At 36.8% G+C, this 22,139-nt stretch overlaps 1 protein-coding gene across 11 annotated transcripts in view; it reads left to right on the top strand.

The window, feature by feature from the left end:
- Positions 1 to 22,139, top strand: part of ADD3 (adducin 3) — a 133,209-nt gene that overhangs the window by 64,403 nt on the left and 46,667 nt on the right. For 6 of the 11 annotated variants that reach the window (XM_020905428.2, XM_020905427.2, XM_070470149.1 and 3 more), the window contains exon 2: positions 16,557 to 16,602. The exons of 3 other annotated variants lie outside the window; for them this stretch is intronic. The gene's annotated coding sequence lies outside the window, so the exon portion shown is untranslated. Of the gene's footprint in view, positions 1 to 3,276; positions 3,379 to 16,556; positions 16,603 to 22,139 lie in introns of those variants that run through there. 2 more of the 11 variants (XM_070470146.1, XM_070470152.1) reach the window with 2 other exon arrangements.

Genomic DNA, 22,139 nt, shown 5'->3' on the forward strand with positions numbered 1-22,139 from the left:
CAGGTTCCTTCCCTTAGACATTTCAAACTAGTCTAAGTGTCCCTCAGAGCTTAAGCTTGCCAAGCAAAGCTCATCTCTTTTGCTGTTTGAGTCAGTAACAGTTGTACCATATTTCTAGAAACTAGTGTCCCCAGCAGCCAAGGTTAAACTTTTCTTCTCCTCCCTTTCCTACCTCAGATATATCCTTCATCAGATGAGGATTGTTAAGGATAAAAACAGTCTTTGGTTTTGTGCTTTGTTTTCAGTCTACCACTTGTTTGAGATGCCTTATATTTCTTTCACAAATCACACTTCGTGCTTTCACAGCACTTTAGTTGGAGACAGCTTCTCATTGTGCTGGTTTGAGTTCTGGCACTTCAGAGCATCTTCATTCTGAAGATTATTTGGAGCAGAGAGCTTTTCTTCTCTTCATTGGTTGAGCCTTAGCCCCTCACCGTGTGTTCAGCCACTCAGTGGTGTCCAGCTCTTTGTGACCCCATGGACTGCAGCTGGCCAGGCTCCTCTCCCCCGTGGGATTTCCCAGACGAGAATACCGCAGTGGGCTGCCATTTCCTACTCCAGGGGGTTTTCCAGAGCCAGGATCCAACCCACATCTCCTGTCTCCTGCTTTGGCGGGTAGATTCCTTACCACTCTGCCACCTGGGAAGCCCTAGCCCCTAGTGGTACCCAAATTGAGTATGCCATCCAAGTTGTGTTTGAAAATACTGGCATTAGGAGTGTATGAACTCTTGTGCAGCAAAAGAAGAGAGGGGAGGTGCTTGAAACGATGAATTCAATCATGGGATACCTAGTTAATTTTTTAAAAAATAAAGTTAAATAGGTAAAATGTGTTTTGAATTATTTTGTTCTAAAAATGACTTTTTCTTTTCTATAACTCTCATGACAGTAATTAATCACAAGTCATTTTACATACTGAAAACACAAGTTATTGACATGCTGAATGTTTGAAAATAAAGTATAACAAAATGACATTTTACAAAATTTAAGTGAAACAGACATTTGAGATAAAATTGGAGTTGGAGGGCAAGGGAGAGAAGGAGATAGAATACTTCTTGAGTTTCACATGAGTCTCTGGCACTCAGTAGAAAGTATTTTTATTTAAAACCCACAAAACTGATGGGCAGAGGAAAGGAGAAATTTGATTACTTGAGAGTTATCCTAGAAGATTGGATCTGTAAATTTACATGAATCCCTGAAACGGGCAGGTGTATGTGGGTGCCAAATAATGTCTGAACTAACCCAGAAAAACTCACTTTTTTGCATGACTGTGGTGAAAGCATTGGTTCCCAACAACTTTCACGTTTATAGGATTTTTTTTTTTTTTAAGGACTATCTACACGTTGGGCAAGCAGCTCTGTAGTCCAAAAAGTATTGGCTGGATTTAACGTACTGGGGGCATGTGGATTCTGAAAAATGTCACACCTTGTCTATGCCAATAAATCAGGGTGTCTCTTCTTGATACTAAATCTGATGTCATTGGCAAATTTTCCTCCTTATTGGTAGGGTGATACTCAGAAGGGAGAAATTTTTTCCCTGTATTTTGCTCGCTCTCTGAGGTGCTCTTACGGTTTCTTTTTCTTTTCTTTTTTTTTTTTTTTCCTTAAAGCTATGAAATAATACTGGCAAATCCCAAGAAAACTAGCTCTGGATTTCATTTTGTCTCTTCAGCTCTGTGTGATCTTGTGCACATTCCTGACATGTTACAAACAGCTTGTGTCTCTGCATGTGCAGTATCCATTTTCAGTGGTGAAAGCCCCAAAAGGAAACTTCCATGCACAAACAGCTGGGCAGTTGTGGATGGAATTAATTGCTGATATGTATTGGCTGTGTTTTTCTTCTCTTGTCATTTCCTTTGCAGCTGTGAAAGTGAAATTTGACTTGAAAACAGACATTTCCAACAGTGCAAATCCAAAAAGTATCAAGATGGGACTCTTCAAATAGAATATCTAACCTGCTACCTTTAAGTTGCTCAGTTTGGAGGTTAGATGGGGAAGAGCAGGGGATGGCAGCAGGTGATTCATAATTACATATACGGATGAAAAAATAATTATATCAGGCAGTTGGACTATGAAAGGAAGATGTTAGAATGGATTGACTTATATGGCAAGAGTGACCTTATAATCCAGCAAAAGGTTAGGTTAGTCAGCACCTACCTCCTGAAAGAGGGTGTTCTAGGCCATCTCTCAAAATATTGAAATTTCAGTACTCCAGACTGATTTATTGTTCCATTGTGAGGGAGTAGCAGTTAGAGAGGGTAATGTGACAACATGTATCATTAAAAATATTTTCCCAGTCTTCTCCCAGAGCTTTTTCCATTGTTTGTGTTAAATTCTGTATAAATGATTATATAGCTTATTTTTTACATGCTTAGGTATTTTACTGAGAAACCTATTTTTTTATTTCATCAGTTATAGGAGTTCAGTTAATAATAACTGGTTATGTCTCTGTGCATAGAGAAAGTAGTATTGATTAAAATCATTTTGAACAATAATCATGTTTAGTAACAGTTTCAATAACTGAAATTTTAAACACTGTTAAAGGTTTTTAGACAGTATATATACATCCTATTGAATATCTTATTTATAAATAAGAAAAAATTAAAGCATGGAGTTATTTGAAAAAGTGATTGCAACTTTTTTTAAAGCCCAGTGTGCATATTAATGATTTTCATCAAAATAATTTACCCTTTTATGTGTTTATTTCAATATCATGTCAAAGCATAAATCAAATTCCTTGGTTTTGAAGGCAACTCTTGCTAATTAGTTAATAAGAAAATGCTTTTGTTGTTTCTGCATTGCCAGGAGAACTGGAGCACTGGTAAAAAAGGATAGATAGTGCTTGAACGTGTTCAGGTTCCCTGTCTTAGCCAAATAGGCCAAAGTCAAGTTCTACAGCAGTATTGCTGACACCTTGAGATATGCAGAAGCTGCTGTTGCTAAACTTAGAAGTTGGCATGGTTGGACTTCCTTTATAGTAATCCACTTCCACCTATCATTCTGTTGGCTGAGCTGCATGATCTACCTTGCATTTTATCTTTATTTTCTTCACGAAAAAGCAATGTCTGTATTTCATTCTGTGGCAGGAAAGCTGATCTACAAACCTGAAATTTTCCCCCATTTCTTTGAAGACAGTTAACGAATTAATTTTGACTCTGAGGCACTGCGGAGTGTTGTGGCAACACTAACGTGCAGTTTGCCCTCACTGAAGTCGGTCTGGGTGTGTTGTTTCCCCTAGAGTGAGCTCCACCCTTGCTCTAACCGCACGGTGTGGATATCTCACTGTTTAAAACAAAGTTCATTTTTAGGGCAGCGTTGCATCAGAGTTGCCACACAAAAGCCGGCTTAAGAAAATTACAGCAGCTTCCATTCTTTTTAATAAGTAAGTACAAAATTGTCCGTTGTAATCCTGAGAGCTCACAGCTTTAGGGGGAAGCAGAGATAAGATAGATGGTTAATTTTGTGCCAGTTGCTACCAATGTGCATTATTCTTCTTGGGGAGGAGCCTGTGTCTTTACCAGTCAACTAAATTTTTTCCTGTTAGTTCACTTGTCTGCTTTTTGGCCCTCTTGAACAGTTTACTGAATTGTTCTTAATTGTTTGGGGGGATAACATTGACTGTTTAAGGAAAATACTGATAGTCTCTCATGTGCTAATTGTTTAAGAGTAAAATGCTTAAAGTCATGTTTTACACTGAATATATTGGACTCATTAATAGCATAATCTAGCAATACTGTATTTCAAGACATTATGGCATGAACTTTGTGTGTAAGAGTGGGTTCATTGAATTAAAAAAAGGCAGCATCTAAAGAGCCTTTATTTCTGTCATAATGATGCTTTGTCCTCCTGCTATTGGGTGTTTGTCAGAAGCGTTGGGGAAGGCTGAAGCCCAGAGTTCTGCTCCATGCCTTGTCTGTGCCTCTGTGTTCTTTCTAGAGTTTGTGACGTGAACGGTAAGTTGAACTATAGGAGATGCATTGTTATTCAGTGAGGGCCACATTCAGCAATACTTCTTTGCAAATGGGGGCTCACTTTTCTTTTTCTCACATATTGGAGTTCCGTTTGGAGTGGGTTTAAATGCCTGTGAGTATTTAATTGTGCACTGACCTGCGAGGGCGCGATGGAGAGCGGCTGTGCTGTGTGATGTCTGTGCTGCTATCTCCTGCAGGTTCAATGTGCCCCCTTGTGGGGCAGACACACCCACTTGATACAAGCAAGTTGAATCATTTGCCTTAGTTGAAATCTAAAGCTGTGTGTTGAAAACAGATTTTCTGTAAAGCTTGCAGGGGTGACATCGTGTCATCCTTTCTGAACTTGGATTTCCTATTTCAGCTTCCTCTTGGTTGAATTACTGCTCTTTGGTAGTAGTAATGTGTTAGCTATTTTCTAACATCACAAGGATAGAAGAAGGAAGTAAAAGCATGGTATCATAGGAAGAAACACTAGCCTGGAAACCAAGAGGCTTTTACTTTGGACACTAGTTTCTTTATCTGTGAAATTAGGAATTTGGGTTAGCTTTCTAAGACCTTTTCCAGCTTAGAATACTCTTCTCTTGGTAAAAGAATCATGCCTATTCCAGAGATGCTAAAGGGAATGCGTTAGATTTGAGAAAAAAAAAAAATGTTCAGATGTTAATACAGAAACATTCTTACAAATGACGTTAGAACTAAAGCTTTGCTTTAAATAAACTGCATGTTCAGAAATTTGGGGAATTTGCTATTTAGTATCTGAGCAGTCGAATTAGATATATAAATCATCTTCTCAACAAGAAAGTAAATTTTCGAACTGTAACTTGGTGAATCTCTTGCCACAGGTGTTTTGTAGACATTTTATTAAATGTTGCCTATACTCAGTGTGAGCTTCCCTGGTGGCTCAGATGGTAAAGAATCTGCCTGCGGTGCGGGAAACCTGGGCTTGATCCCTGGGTCAGGAAGATCCCCTGGAGGAGGGCATGGCAACCCACTCCAGTATTCTTGCCTGGAGAATCCCATGGACAGAGGAGCCTGGCGGGCTACAGTCCGTGGGGCCGCACAGAGTTGCACTGCAGGGAGTAAGCAGCAGCAGCATACTCAGTGTACGGTTATTATTAGCCTTGGGTAAGTGGCTTTCCATCTTTAAAATATATATATATGTTGCATCATGACCCAGTACATGTATCACATACATACCACTTAATCCCCAAAATAAATTTCTCTTAGCACAAAAAACACACTGCTGTATTTTCTGTTCTGAGTCATTTTAAGAAAAAGAGTGTTTCAATCCACTGAGTTAAATGACCTCTGCCATCCCTTTGAACTCTAGGAGAATATAGTTATTCCTGGACTTTTATAGTTGCTCCAGAGCAAAACGTGCCAACAATATTGAAGTTAAAATTCAATAAATATTGAAGTTAAAAGCTTTTCTAGATAGATTGCATTTAGAACTGTTATTGAAAGTCCGTAGGTGATATCTCATACTGTACCTTATTTTTTTCTTGTAATTGCTATGTAGTGTAGAGAAAGTGGTCTTTTTTTTCCTTAGCCCTATTATATAGCTGCCGTCAGATCCCTTCCTCTTTACCTCCAGTGTGCTATACAGATTTTATTTATGCCTGTTGTATTAGTGAAAGCTAACATACCACGACATGAAAAGGGTTAGAAAGTCTTTTCCAGAGAAATAAATTGTGTGTCATGTAGATTAGATAGAGTATCAAATTAGCCTTGATAGACCCTATCTTTGTTTTCCTCAGAGTTTTCCCAGGGCTCAGTATAAGTTTCTCTGATTTAATGGACTTCTAAAAAGTATTAATTTTGTACCTTAAAAAATACACATGAAAAAAGATGAGACAATATAAAGGACATAAGACAAAATGTCTCTTTCTCACCCTGTTTCAGCCCTGTGGCCTGGTGGGTATTTTCTTCTCTATTTTTTCCAGAAAATTTCTATGAATATTGAGTGGATATCTTTTTTAAAAATCCAAATAAAATTATATTCCACATAAACCATTGTGTATCTACCTCATTCTTTTTAATGGTTGTATGGTACTTCAATGTATGAATGGATATACTATCATTTATTTAAGCATTCATCTTTTGATAAATACCTGGATTATTTCCATTCTCCCTTATCAGATATACTATCAGGCTATCAGGCTTCTCTCCTACCTCCATTTTGGGACAGAACCTAGAACCTAGGTGCTATTGGAAAGGGGTGAGAGTGCTGTGTGGAAATGGAAAAACCCCTCACCACCTTTTGTTCCTCTGGGTAGAACACCAAAGTAGGCCCCACTGTCCCGACTATCATGAGTGTCTTAAGACTGCCCTGGGAGTCATTTTTCAGCAGATTAATGAAATAACATTGGGTTCAAAGTCTGGTAACTCGAGTGTGAGATTGTAAGTAGGTCACTTAACCCCCTTGATCTTCAGTTTTACCATCTATAAAATGACATTGAAATAGATGAGTTTTAATGTCCCTTCCAATTGTAATAGTCATATAGTGTTTTTTAATATTGGCTTAAGCTCTAGAACCCAAATTGTATGAAGTTTCTGTTATTTAAATTAAAAACATCTTTTGTGTATATTGTATGGTCTGTAATTTGTTTGACCTGCCATATGGTCTAAGCTATTTGAAAGTTTAAGAATGTTAAAAAAATAAAATAAAAAGAGAAGTTGAATAATACACGGTATTTTACATAAACTCTCCTTTTCCTTAAAAAAAAAAAAAAATCACTTTCAGAAGTATAAAACCCTTTCCAAAAGTAAAAGCAAATCTTTTTATCAAGCTTTTGAATACTTGAGGAGAAGATTCTGAGTGAGGTGATGTTTGTTTTTAAAATGGATCTTTGTAATTTTCAATGAATCCAGCCATTCAGAGTTAATCCTAAGGGCTTTGAAACTTGGCTTCAGTCCACTTGTTTAAATTGTTTTCACATTCTAGCCCTCTAATCCATCTCCTTGTTTCATTGAATGCTAAAATTGATGTTGCTTGACATAGCTGAAGTTTTCTGATTTGGTGCTGAGGAAGCAGTCTTAGAGGTGAACTGTGCACACCCATCCTGCCAGCAGACTTATTAAGTTACACAGAGAAGTTACAAAGTAACAGAAGCAGTAGTTTTTGCTGTATCACATGTAGGATGTTTAGCACTGCCTGTTTCACAATTCTTATAATTCTGTCAAATGACAGCTATCCTGAAAGCAAAATGGAATAAGAATGTCTTCATTTGATTTATATCATTACAACAGGGAGATAAGATGACATTTTCTTGGCATGGAAGTAGAGGAGTCTGTGTGTTTGTGTGTGTGTGCGCGCGCGCGCGCGTGTGTGCTGGTGACCCTAGCTTCTTAGCAGAAAGCGTGACATACCTTGAATAAGTGTGCTTCCCTGAAACCTGAGAGATTGTTATCCAAATAATGCTAGTATTCCATGTTAGTTTTCCTATCAGTTGTTTGACATAGATCAGTTTAGCAAAATGTCTTGAGGACTTTCTAGGAGCCAAGGACTGCATTAAGTAGTGGGAATGCCAGGTGATAGAGACAGGCTCACCAGCATCTACTAAAATGACAACTGTTATTTCTTCCATTGTTGCAGTTTTCCAATATCCACTGGTAAGTAGAACTGGGCAGAGACAGTTCTTCAAGTTTGAGAAAATAAATGAAAACAAAGTATATTTCTGGTATTTAATAAGGGGTATTAATGTCTTCTTAGGGTAGTGTCAGTTACTCTTTTATGTGTGGGTCTGCTGGTGACATCAGTGTCCATCTAATCAAATTCTAAATGAAAGAAACACATTTGTGATCGTGGATTAATTGATCCCTCATTTTTGCCTATTGTTGCACTTATTGTACCTTGGATTTTATAATGGCTTAAATTGCTTGTATGAAACTAACCTAGAAAATGGTCACATCATGTCTTGATGGCATATCACAATATCCTTGTCAAGCTACTTCATCCATTGTGGCATTTACAACTAAGGAAATTATCCAGAGTTAGAAATATACAGGATACTTCTGCCTACAGGATGTTGAACAAACTTTGTCTAGTACCTTTGAAACCATTGTAGAAAAATAGTCCCAGGATAGCAAAATCAGTCAAGTAGATTGTCGTTTGAGCTGAAGCAGAAAGCTTTTTAAACAAGAAAGAAATGGTCTAATCATTACTCTGGTCTGTTATGTATGCAATCCCAGAAGGGACTGGTTTGGAGCCCAGCTTTTGGCCAGAGTCCTGTGACACACAGTGGGAATTCACTTCCTATCAGGAAACGCTGTTTTTCAATGTATTATCTTGTTGAGACAACCACAGTGGACAATAGGCTATTAATGTATTAGAACAACAAGTGTCATAACTAAGCCAGTATTTGCTTTGTTTTGAGTGTTGCCCTAAAACAAAAACTTTGGCCAGGCTTCAGAATATGTTTGACCATCAGTAACTGCTGATGGTTAAAAAGTTAAAAAGTTAAAAAGAACAAAGAAGAAAAAATGCTTTAATAATGGAGATGAACTTTTGCAGGTTTACTCTACTCACTTCCTATCAACAGAGAGAGAATAATAAATTATTTCAGCTACGTTTTTGGGGGTATGAAAAATGTCCATTTAAAAGCCTGATTTGAATTTTGGAAGCCATACCAAGAAACTGGTATAAAGAAAAAAGCCTCCAACTCAAGTTCTCTAACAAAATATCAAGCCTTCAAAAGCTGTTACTTTTATAATGAATGATTAAGAAGAAAACTCCATTCAGGGGGTGGTTAGTTAATATCAAGTCACTACTATAGTTATGTGATAAGACTACAATAAAATTTCAGATTTAGAAGGTTGGCCTGGAGGTCATCTGTTTCAAACCACCTCACTTTATACATCATTTAATTCAGACCTTACCTCTTCAATGAAACCTTCCCTTACTATCTTAATCCAGAATTCTGTTTATCAGCAGTCCTCAACAGCTCTTAGATATCTTATTTATTTTTGCATTTTTCCAAAACAGTTTAATTAAAAAAAGGGGAAGAATCAGAAAAAATTAGGGGATGGGGAACCCAAAAGAGATACGATGTGAGTCCACTGGCTCAGTCACAAAGAAATACCATTGTCAAAAAATATATTTGAGTTTAATACAAATTTGATACAAAGAAAATGTGAAAAAAATACTTCCATATGCTGAAAGCAATTATGCTTCACAAGTAAGGCCAGCTAGGCTAGTTTTCTTTTTTTTTTTTACAACTGCAATTCACATGTTCTTTCCTGTTTCCTTCTAGTGCTGTCTTTTTTTATTTGTTCTCTAATATGGGTAACTAGCTGGCAACAGTACAGTTCGCATCCTCTTATCAATATTGAAGAGAAAGGAAATAAGACTAAAATGTACAACAGAATGTACTGGAATGATACCGTACAATTAATTTTTCTCATATACACACATCACGTTTTTGCTTTGTTCAATGCTGCTTGTTTTACACAACATACAAAATGGTACTACAGCATATGTAGTGTAATAGCACGGCGGTGTCCTGTTTCCCCTCCAATTGCCTTTGTTTCATGCTGACATAAAACAAAATGCCGTCATATAAATATTACATACATGTTTCATCTCAGCTCTTAGATATCTTATTTTTATTTACCTTTCATTTGGCATTTGTCATTAACTGGCTTGTACTGTCAGTTATCTTTCCGTGTAGTCAATAGAGAATTTTAATTCTCAAAAGTTAAACTAAAAAAGTCTTCAAGGGCAGGACCTAGATCTGTGCTTTATATCTCTTTATACTCTTTATTTAACAGCTGGATTAGTGGATAAGTCGCTTTTTTGGTTTTATTAAGATGATATTTTGTAGCATTATTTGTATCTGGCCTCAGAACACAGTGGTTAAGTATAGATTTTTAAAAATTTCTCTTTTTATACCTTCACATTTTTTTGTGATTACTTTTCAGTCTGCTGTAGATGTTTCACACGTTTCATTACCTCAGCCATCTTGGGTGCCTGGCCATTCGGATCTAACTGTGATTAGCCCAGTTTTCAAGAGTTGCTCTAGATTCTCTGTCCTAGTTTACTGGAGAATGGGATGTTATAAGTCAGTAGCCCTACTCACCTCACTCAGTTTAATAAACCCTTACTGAGTAAATGTAAGTGGACGGTGAAGAAAGGAAAAAGATGTTGGCCCAGTTACTGGAGCAGACAGACATAAACAATTCAAAAGCAATACTGACTGTGATCAAGTGCCTTGGGAATACGAAGGGGAGGGGCAATGGGGAGGCTAATTCTGATGGAGGATACTGGGGAAGCCATCACGGAGGGAGTTGGTTTTCTAATAGACCGCAGGGTGTAGATTAAGATTTGACTGGATGGAGATGAGCAGGGAAAACTTTCCAAATATGTGAGAAATAAGGTGATCAGAGCATCAGTTAGGGAAATGGCTTTTGTTTGGGAGAGTCATCCTTTTCCTCTAAATCTGTGAAGGATCCTAAAGTCTTTTCCATCCTATTTTCAGAGCCTGAATTTTAGAAACCCCCAGCCTGGTTCTGAGTAATTTCTTTTTTATAGATGGGACTCCAGGATGCTTTAAAAAAAAAAAAAAACTTGAGGGAATGATTAAGAAAATAGTGTGTTTGGAAAATTATGGTAGGTAACTTTGTGTTACTCAGATGTAACAGTGAACCCAAAGGATTGTAGTATCCGTATTACCTTTTAGAAGTTTAAAATAATACTTTACAACTTTATAGAATACCCTTCCCTGACAGTAGAGATAAAAAGTAGACACAAAGTATTTACCAAACTCTGGAGAGCTACTTAAGTTACTAAGCTCCATGAAGATTGCTTTTTATCTGACAATAAAGTCTTGATATAGGCTTTAAATCCAGCTAAATAGGCTCTATAGATCTAAACTGTGAGTCTAGTCTTTGTGAGCATCAGAAAAACAAGAATCCTACTCCAAGCTTGAATGTAAAATACAGCAGGCAATTTAAGTGGACCCTTCAGGCATGTATGAGTGGGCATAAAAAGCTGAGTCATAAAATATATTCTCCCTAGTGAATTACCTTGAAGGTTTAAAAGAGAAGTGTTCTCATTATCTAAAAGTGGTATAAATGACTCTAAATTCTTATGAAAGCACACACCAAGTAAGTCTGTTTTGTGTGTTTTTAACCCTGAATACATACCTACAGATCCCTTAAACTCAACAAACTGGTGCTTGAGGCACTGGGTGATTTTTCTTTCTCATGAAAGTTAACCTTTAATGTACAGTAGCTTTTAAAATTAGTTTATTGCCAAAACCTTTAGTTAAAGGAATTTTTAAAATGTCGTTCATATTTAAATAATCTCTTACATTGAGCGATCGTGTGATTGGCATTCTTTATATCACATGCTATTCTAAATAAGGTGAAAAATCTTGAGTAAGATAAATTGCGGGACTTGTGTGAGTCACAGTCTCTCCTAGGACCTGTTTCTTCCTATGGAGACATGAGGGAGTAGCACTTTGTAATAATACTCTAACACCTTTAACTTCTAGAGATGCTCTTCCTCTTTTGCTTGTAATTAGATAATATTAGGAAAGGCAGTATTTATTTCTTGGAGGAGTTGCCATTTAGACTCTGTTATCCTTACAAAGGTATTTTTCCAGCCTCTTGTTTTTAATAAGCTTGCCTCTGTAAATTAAAGATGTTATTCTAATATTTTCTCTTTTCCCCTGAATTTGACATTAGATTTTTTCAATCTTCTTTCACATTTTTTTTTTTACTTTTTATTAAGACTTCTGTTTCCAGCTGTGGAAACAGCTGATCTTCCCATCATCTTCAGTCTTCTCAATGTTCATGTCTGAAAAGAATCTCAGTCTCTTTTCTCTTCTGTGAATTGTGATAAAATATCAAAATGTGTACACACACATTTTCAAGATTCTTACTCATACTGACTAGGCTTACTTCTCAAGGCTAAATCTTATTGTATACCAGGTCAGAATCTAGACCTCTTTAAATGAATCTACAAGCCTATATGGCAGTAAATGTCTAACACAGTTCTAGATGAAATAATGAAGCATATGTAATCTAGACATTAGGATCCAAAGGACTCCCCGCACCTCTTTCTAAAGCTCACAGTTATAGTTTTAGATTGTACTTTGCAGAAGATAAAATTTAGTTAATTGACCAAGGGATTTTGCTTATTTATTATTGACTTGATATTCAAATTCCTGAGAGTCATACTGTTTACTTCATGTTTTTACATTCAGGTAAACTTGATTGTAAGAAAATACAATCTATGAAAACATATCTTAATCAAAGAGTTCACACTAGAGGTGGGGACTTGGATTTGGAGCTGAGTAGACAGAGGAGGAGTTGGAAACATTTACCAAAGGAGCTTAACCAGGTATAAATTTGAAATGACTCAAAATCTGAAAACCCTGAAGTTTAGTGATGGGGACAGGTATAGTAGAAGGTCAAGATACAACATATTGCAGGTTCTGGAGCCCACGTGCTTGAGTTTATATCATAGCTACACGCACACTGCTGTGTCACCTTGGGCACATAACTTCAATGTGCTGTTGCTTTGTTTGTAAACTGAGTATGGCAATAGCACCTACCTGCCTAAGGTTATTACAAGGATTAAATGAGAGTTAAAACATGCTACCTTTTGAAACAATGTTAGGTAATATGCTCAGGAAATGTTGACTACTGGCCATTACCCCTCTCCTCATAAAAACATTCAAAAATTGTGTTTTTAAAAATCCTGGTGTAATTTGTTTAATGGGAAAATGCAAAAGCTAAATTACTAAGAAGGATGGTGTTAGTAACAGAGTTGGAATGGCTGAATGCCTGACAAAGATTTGGAATCCAGGCAAGACCCTTGAGGATAGGACAGATTCCTCGCCACAGGCAGGAGGAAGAAGCCCAGGTGTGCGATTGTTAGTGTAAGGGAGGTCGGACAGTAGGTTTCAACCCTGGCCTGTAGGCAGAGCATAGGAACAGGGTGATCTGGAAGGGTAGAAGTCTGGTAGGGTAGAATTGGTAGAAGTCTGGATGGGAATTAAAGCCGGGAAAGTCTGCGTGGCATCTGCAGTCCCCTGCTAAAAGTCAAGATTTGTGCTATTAGGTTACCTCAGGAAACAGTAGAAACTGATAGAAGGGTCTAAGACTAAAATCTGGGAAAGAGGGCCTTTATAAATACTTTAAATACTTTTGAAAGTATTTCGGAGTTACCTGATAGAAAGGCAAGAAGGGGATTCCCTGGTGGTTCAGACAGTAAAGAATCTGCCTGCAACGCAGGTAAATCCAGGTTCAGTCCCTGGGTCAGGAAGATCCCCTGGAGAAGAGAATGGCAACCCACTCCAGTATTCTTGCCTGGAGAATTCCATGGACAAAGGTGCCTGACAGGTTACAGTCTATGGGGTGGCAAAGAGTTGGACACAACTGAGCAAGTAACACTTTCACTTTTGAGTGAGTGAATGGCTAAGAGAGAACAGAGTTTGATTATTAATAATCAGATAAAAGTATTACTGAAGTGAAAGTATCAGAGGGGGAGCAGCAGCAGCAGGTCTAACCTGATGCTGAGCTGCTAAACTAGTTTCTTAAGGTTTCTTGTAATCCTGGGGGCCCCCAGAGCCTGGCATGAGGCTGAATCTGCAGGTTAGGGTTTAGTGATCCCTAATGCGGGGAGAAGGGCAGAAATGCAGCTTGTATGTACACATGACAGGAAACCTGATAAAACTGAGTGCGTGCCTTTTTAAATTCACTCTTGCTTAACGAAAAGACATTCCATCAGACTGGAATGTTGTATCATTTGATAACTGCCTTACTGTTTCAGCTGTGGTGGAACCAGTAGAGCCCACTGCATCTTTCATTTGTGGTTGATGTTCATTGTGAATCTTCATGGAGTTTTACAAAGAAATTTCTGTTCAGAATCTGATATAACAGGAACATTCGTATCTTTTTGCTGCAGATTTTCTTGGGAACAGTGTTTCTTGGTCTAACATTGTGATAGTTTGCGAAAATCATGCCATTGTGGAAGACATTTATGTTGCATTGCCCTTACTTATATCAAATGATATATCAAGTGTCATTTGGCTTGCTATTTTGATTTCTGTCTTTCTTAAAGAGCTGACTTTGATTTTACAAAGGTGTGCTATCCTCCCCAACTGTTGTGATGGTAAAATGCCTCCTAAAATAGATGTTATTAGGATGGAAATTCTATTGGAACAGTATGTATGTTAGTTTCCTAGGGCTACCATAACAAAGTACCACACAATGGGTGACTGAAAACAACAGAAATTTATTCTCATACAGTTCTTGAGCCCAGAAGTCCAAAATTTAGGGTGTCAGCAGGGTTGGTTTCTTGTGGTGGCTCTGAGGGAAAATCCATTTTGTGTCTCTCTTCTAGCCTGTGGTAGTTGGTAGCAGTCTTTCGTGTTTCTAGTCTTGTGTCTGCATCAGTTCAATCTGTGCCTCCATCACATGGCTTTTTCCCTTGTGTGTCTTTGTGTCCACATCTCAGTTTTTTCTTATGAAGACATTAATCTTTATGACCTCATTTTAATTTGATTACAAATTAAGACCTTATTTTCAAATAAGGTCACAGTCTTAGGTAATGATATGAATTTTAGGGGATACTATTCAACCCAGTGCAGTATGTAGTAAAAAAATTTAGATTTAAGGGATAATTCATTTGAAAATAATAGTTCCACAATAATAGATTTAAAAAATAAAAAAACATTTTTGTGGTTGATAAACATCTCTTTTCATGGACTTCCATTTAAAACCTATTATCAGAGTTCTGAATGACAGGTTATGACCAGTATTTTTGGAAATGATTTTCAAATACTGTTACCTGTGTGTGCTCAGTTGCTCCAGTCATGTCTGAGTCTTTGTGACCCGGTGGACTGCAGCCCATCAGGCTCCCTTGTGCATGGGATTTCCCAGGCAAGAATACTGCCGTGGGTTTCTTCCTCCAGGGGAATCTTCTTGACCCGGGGATTGAACCCGATCGAACCGAATGCATCTCCTGCATTGGCAGGCAGGTTCCTTACCACTGAGCCACCTGGGAAGCCCCACTATTACCTGTGCTTAATAAATTACATTTTCATGACACAGTCTTAGACTTTCCATAGAAAGAAAACAGATGAGGTTGTGATGATCTTGAAATCCTACTTACCATCCAAAATCTGGTAGGAGGAACTTCTTCAAATCAGATTTCTTTGCAGGAGCTATGTATTGAGTTACCTACAGCTTTTGGATTAACTTTTTACAGCTGTACTTCATAATTTATAATCATGAAATCCAGAAATCCTTAGTTGAGATACCTGAAATAGTAGATCAAAATGAATTCTTGGAACTAACTCATACCATGGGTTCTTTAACATTTTCTGTATATTTTCCTTTGAATTTTTAAAAGAAGAAAATTTACCTCATATTTTCTGTATCAGTCTTCCTCCTGTGTTCACTGGTCATAATGATGACATTAGGAATCGACATTAGAAGCACCATCTTCAATAACAACTCAGTTTACTAGATCAGCCTTTTGGGTGAATGTTTTATTTTGCAAATTCAACTTGTTTTTAATATTGTAATGAACTTTTGTAGGATCATTTACATTTCTTCAGAATGAGAAGCTAGAATTTCTTGAGTTCAGAATTTTTTTAAAAAATCGGTATATGTAAGGTTGGAATTTGAGGGAGTTAAGTTTTATATATTACTTGTATTCTGATACTCACTTTGGAAAAATTTTCCGGAGGTTTCAGAGGAGATATGCAGTAATAGGTAAGAGTGAATTTTCCTCAAACATTCCTCTCAAGAAAATGTCAAAAGTGGCGACTTTAAATTTTTCAAGCTCAGTACTACACGAGTAAATTTTTTATTAAAAGCTTTTTTCCAGGACTAAATAGTAAAGAGCCAAAGATTTAAGGTATCTCCAGAAACTGAGAGCAGTGCCTCTTTCTTTAAAAATCATAATCTCCAGTGATTCCACTTTTTAAAACCTCTCATTTATCATGAGCTGTCAGGTTTTGGATAGTTTCCTGGATCGCAATTTAAAAATTTTCACTGATACCAGGGGACTTAATAACAGAAACTAAATGTCTTAGAGGCACATTTAAGTAATCAATCCACTAGTCTCTGTCAACTTTCTCTTAGGGGAAAAAAAATCCACCTTTTGGTTTTTTCCTAACCATTTCCAAATACACTCCATGTTGAAGACAAATGACTGGAGGGATATATACAGAATGTTCATCATATTTTGTAAAAAGGAGGGTATGGGCACCGAGGCCATGTGTTTTTGAATTCTGTAAGATACTTGGGAGAGTTCCTCTCTCTCTGGTTGTTTTACTCATGATTTTACAGGAATATATATATATATATAAATCAGTTTTATATTTGCTTTTTCAAATGATTCATGTTGGGAGCAATTTGAGCAAAGCCTAAAAAGTGATTTAAGTTTAGGCTTCAAAAAATTACACTACTGAACTTTTGGTTCATGTCTTCAAGTTTGTAACTCTGTCCCTTGCATACCCGTTAGAACTGGTCAATTTGACCTATTTATAATGAGAGTTTTTTCAGTTTACTGAAGAACGTTTTTTCCAGTCCTAGCAATATCTAAGCAAGTGACTTTCTCTCTTTTCCATAGCCCCTACTCTTCAAATAGAAGACCAGCTCACTGTTCCTTCAAACAGGTAATGCTGATCAATGAAATATTCTTCATCAACTGTTAATACCTTAGTGAGAAAGATTCATTTTGTTTGTCCAACAGTGAATGTCTTTAGTCTTTGAATCACTTTGCTCAGTGTAACCCAGCAAGGACCTACTTGAACAACATTGTATTATGGTTATATAGAACTACTACTGTGTTCCAGTTATACAAGCACAGGGTGTATTTTTCATGTTTGCTAAAATAGTTTATCTTAATTAGAAGTATTACATTTATTTATAAAACAGTTTAAAGCCAAAATACTCCCATAGCTGTGCTCTCCAATTGATACGTTTCCTTTCTGATGCTGAGCCAGCTATCAGTTTCTGTTAAGTACCAGACCCTTAGAAACATGAAGGGTTGTTGTTACTGTTATTAGTTTGTTTTATTATTGTTGGCATTGTTTTCCTTGACTTTAAGACAGATTTTTTTTAATTGATGTATAGTTGATTTACAATATTAATTTCAGCTGTGCAACACAGATTCCCTATTTTTAAAGACTATACTCCATTAAAAGTTATTATAAGATATGACTATAATTTCCTGTGCTATACTATATATCCTTGTTGTTTATCTATTTTATACATAGTAGAGTGTATCTCTTAACTCCATTCCCCTAATTTGCTCCCCTCCTCCTCTCTCCCCACTTTGGGAACCACTGGTTTGTTTTCTACATCTAAGTGATGTCATACAGTAGTTGTCTTTCTCTGACTCATTTCACTAAGCATAATATTCTCTAGATCCATCCATATTGCTGCAAATGGTAGAATTTCATTTTTTTCCCTCATGACTGAGTGATATTTCATTGTATATATATATATGCACCATCTTCTTTATTCATTTGTCTGGCATTTGGGTTGCTTCTGAATCTTGTGTACATAAATAGTGCTGCTTTGAACATTGGGGTGCGTGTATCTTTTCAATTGGTTTTTTTGTTTTTCTGGATATATACCCAGAATTGGAATTGCTGGATCATATGGTATTCTATTTTAGTTTTTTGAGTTAAGTTGAATTTTTAACTCAGGCCCAAATCAATAGTATTCTTTTGCCAATCAACTGTAGATTCATTGAGTCCTAGACTTTTGTGTTGAAGCTTAGAGTTTATAGTTTTATTTTAAAGGTGTACTGAACAGAAGTAAGGTTTCCCAAGTGGCTCACTGGTGAAGAATCCGCCTGCCAATGCAGGAAGCACCAGTTCAGTCCCTCGGTCAGAAAGATCCCCTGGAGAAGGGAATGGAAACCCACACCAGTATTCTTGCCTGGAGAACCCCATGGACAGAGGAGCCTGGCAGGCTACAGTTCATGGAGCCTCAAAGGAGTCGGACACAACTTAGCCACTAAACAACGGCAATAGAAGTCATTTCAGAAGAACAGAAAAAGGATTCAGAAATTTGAGAATGATTTGGATCAATTTTAGGATTCTGGCAATAGACCACAGAGAATTAAATTTATACCAGTTTGGTAGCCATCCACAACTTTTTTACTTTACTACTTTGAGAATATTTATCATTTCTGTTTTGGAGCTGAGTATTTTAATTCTAGAATATATTTTCAGGTGCCCAGTAAAGAAAGACAGTAATTAAGTTTGTAATAGCTGTATGTACTTGTAGGAAATAAAGCCCTTTGAGCTGTTCCATCTTTTTTGGTCCACTCTTCCACACCTAATTAAGATCTATAACTGTGAGTTAATTCCTTGTTTGGTAGTCCGAGGCAAATTGCTAAATCTCAGGAGTTTTTTTTAAATCTATACAGTGGAATTACTGCCAACATAATTTTTTTTCCGAGGGTGGATTTGTTTCATTATACATGAGACTAGATGGATGGCATCACTGACTCAATGGACATGAATTTAAGTAAATTCTGGGAGTTAGTGATGGACAGGGAAAGCCTGGAGTGCTGCAGTCCATGGGATTGGAAAGTCGGACACGACTGAGCGACTGAACTGAACTGAACATAGTTAAAGACCCTCAACTCTTTTTCAAGTGATGCTAAATTAACTTTAGAGATAAAAATGTAAACCTGAACATAATTTATTGTTAACCCAGGGCACAGTCAGTGTCATTCTGATAATTCTAATTAAGACGTAACAGTTATCTGCTAGGTAACAATTACAACTTCCAAAATACTGATCATTGCCCGGGTGGTGGTGTTTTCATATGGACTTGAGCCAGTTTAAGGACGCTTACCCTGCATGTGCTAATTAGTTCCTCTTTGTTTGAAAAACAAAATTGTATGGAATGTTCCGTGATATTTTATGATACTACTCATCTTTGCCTATCTTATTAAACTTCTTGGTCTGCCCATCTCCTAATACTCCTTGTTCTTATGTATCTTATTTATCTGGGTTGCTGAGTACTGATAGAAAAGAAGGCCAACGAATGAGGAAGCAATATTGTGTTGCATAAAGAGCTAGGAGAACTTAGATCACCCCGATGGTGTTAGGTGTGTAATCTTGGGCATGTCTCTGAATGAAGACCTCTTTCATTAGTTATCTAATCTAGAAAACTAGACATTTGGACTGGTTGTTCTCTTAATTTTTGCTTCAAAGCCTGTAAAGAATTAAAGTGAAAAGACAGATCCTTAATTTACTAGTAATACAGTTAGTAGATACTTCTCAATTTTTAAAATTCTAGTTACTTAAAATGTGTTAGACCGTTTTAGTCATGCAAAGCACCACTATGCAGCTACCTCATTTGTGTATCTACATTTTGTGCATGCTAGACAGACAGTCATAACATTAAGTCCATTTACAAGCACTGGGATTTTTAGGCTTTCTTTATTGCCTATTCCTCTCAGTCAGTAGTATTTATGAAATACTTGTGTATGGTGGGCCTTGTTTTTTTCTTATATTTCATTTGAGGCATAAATTTTGACCATGGGGCTATCTGTGATTGATACGGTAATACTAATAAATTAGTATTACAAATGTTAATGTAATTTTATAGCAGTATCTGATACGTCTGCTTGCTCAACACTTCTGAGTATAGTTTCTTCTTATCAGTAAAATGTGTTCCTTGATTCTGGTCTGAAATATTCCAAGAGCGCTCTCAGAATCAGTAGCCATTATAGCAATAAGATCACAATGCTTCATGGGCTCGTTAAATCTTCTTCCATTTGGGCATTTAGAAAGTGCCATTTGTAGTACTCAGTGCCACTCCATAGCCTTTTTTTTTTTTTTTCTTTTTTCTTGGCTATTATCTACTCCTAGTTCAGTTTTCCATATCTATCAATTTCCATGTCATTTATGTAAAAAATTTTGGCTAGCAGTTGAAAGTAGTTCATGTACTTTATAGTGTAAAATGAATAAAAACTTCATTGGTGGATCTGATGTGGCTTGTCGTAGTTTATGCAGAGTCTAAGTTGTTTTCTAGAACTTTAAATACGTTCACAATTTTATAGTAACTTTCATTAAGAAAAACTAAATAAACCAGCATTTGTTATTGTTGTTGTTAACCAAATATGCTGCTTTGAAGTCTCAGCATATATTTGATTGTTGTTTTAAATATGAAACAATGGGCCTGGTACTTGAAAAGTACACCCATCTTTTTGCTTATGTTCTGGAGAAAGCTGTTAAAAGTACCAAGAATTTCAAGTTTGGAAAGACTTTTTATAAGTAATAACTTTTCATAGGATTGTTTTTACCATTCCCAGCCTAGAAGTAACACAAACCAGATTGATTTGGAAAGAGTTGTGATATAGTAAAATAATTCAATTCAGCCGCTGCTATGGAGTACTCTTGTGGGGACTACAAACATAAGCAGAGAGATCTCAAAAAGTGAAGTGGAAGTAGCTGTGAGTCAAGAAAAAATGAAGGAAAAAAAACCCCTATTATTGAATAACACGGACAATACTTTCTAAGTGTTTAAATGCAGGAAAATTTAGTTATCTCTCAAAGCACTAGTATCTCATTGCTATAATCTGCCATAAATATTATTGTTAAAAGAATCAAGGAATCATTTATTCCCTTCCATCTCTCAAGCTCTTATTCATCCCCCCATCTCCCTCCCTCTTCTCTCTCTCACACACTCTTCTTTCTATTTCTTATCTGATCATGACTTAGAGTGCCTAGGGCAGTGTTTTTCAAACTGTAGATGACAGCTCAATAGTAGTTCATAAATTTGACCAGCATTTTTTTAAAGGAAGAGATTAAAATAGAAAATATCAGAATATACCACATAGTAAGGGAAAGTATTAGTATCATGTCCTGAATTTGTTTCAGTTGTACATCTCATGTATTTGTATGTGATTACAATATAAAATATATTTCTTATTGTAGATTGCCATTTTTTAAAAGTTCAAAAACCATCATTCCAAACTGTTTCATCTAATTAAGTCTTGAAACTAATGTTCTTTAAACATATATACTAGATAGTTACTGCATAAATATTTGGATGAGATTTTTAAAGCTAGAACTTTGTTTATGCTTGATATCTTGTTTCTAATCTGCATATCCAGAGGAAAACCCATAGTGTTAAGTTTTATATTACTTTTTAAAAATCTGTTTTCTGCCTCATTTTCAATTCAGAGAACATTGTTGAAAGACTGTTTTTCCCACCGGTGGAGTTCAAACTGGTTTGTGCTGTCATATTGTTCTGAAGCAGTAGAAGACATGACTGTGTAATAGGATTGGTTAATTTTAAAGAGAAGGAGTCCTAGAACTGAGTTGTTTTAAATATCACCCGGAAGCAGAAATCTTTATGCTCTTAGAATTAAGCATAAAAGGTTAAGAAAAACTAGAATCTACTACTTACTTCCCTTTAAACATGCTTCCTTAGGGCTCAGTGTGGTGAAGGTGCTGACTCCCTTTTAAGCCATGGCAATTCTGGTGTGAATATTTTTTCTTCTGGGACCTGAATAAAATCTTTTCAACCCCTCAGTGCTACTGAATAGTGGCTTGAATTAGCATTTGAAAAGAAACTACTAGTTACCCCTGCCTGAATCTGACTTGTAATTAAGACCATAGGCATTAATCTTCTCTAATCAACAAACAGACATCCTGGAACTGTGAAGTCAAGTGGGCCTTAGGAAGCTTCACTATGAACAAAGCTAGTGGAGGTGATGGAATTCCAGTTGAGCTATTTCAAATCCTAAAAGATGATGCTGTGAAAGTGCTGCACTCAATATGCCAGCAAATTTGGAAAACTCAGCAGTGGCCACAGGACTGGAAAAGGTCAGCTTTCATTCCAATCACAAAGAAAAGCAATGCCAAAGAATGCTCAAACTACCGCACAATTGCACTCATCTCACACACTATCAAGTTCAGTTCACTCGCTCAGTCATGTCCAACTCTTTGCGACCGCATGAATTGCAGCACACCAGGCCTCCCTATCCATCACCAACTCCCGGAGTTTACTCAAACTCATGCCCGTCAAGTTGGTGATGCCATCTAGCGATCTCATCCTCTGTTGTCCCCTTCTCCTCCTGCCCCCAATCCCTCCCAGCATCAGGGTCTTTTCCAATGAGTCAACTCTTCGCATGAGGTGGCCAAAGTATTGGAGTTTCAGCTTCAACACCAGTCTTTCC

This window comes from Odocoileus virginianus, chromosome 7, assembly GCF_023699985.2.
Source record: "Odocoileus virginianus isolate 20LAN1187 ecotype Illinois chromosome 7, Ovbor_1.2, whole genome shotgun sequence".
In the NCBI taxonomy this organism is placed as follows: Eukaryota; Metazoa; Chordata; class Mammalia; order Artiodactyla; family Cervidae; genus Odocoileus; species Odocoileus virginianus.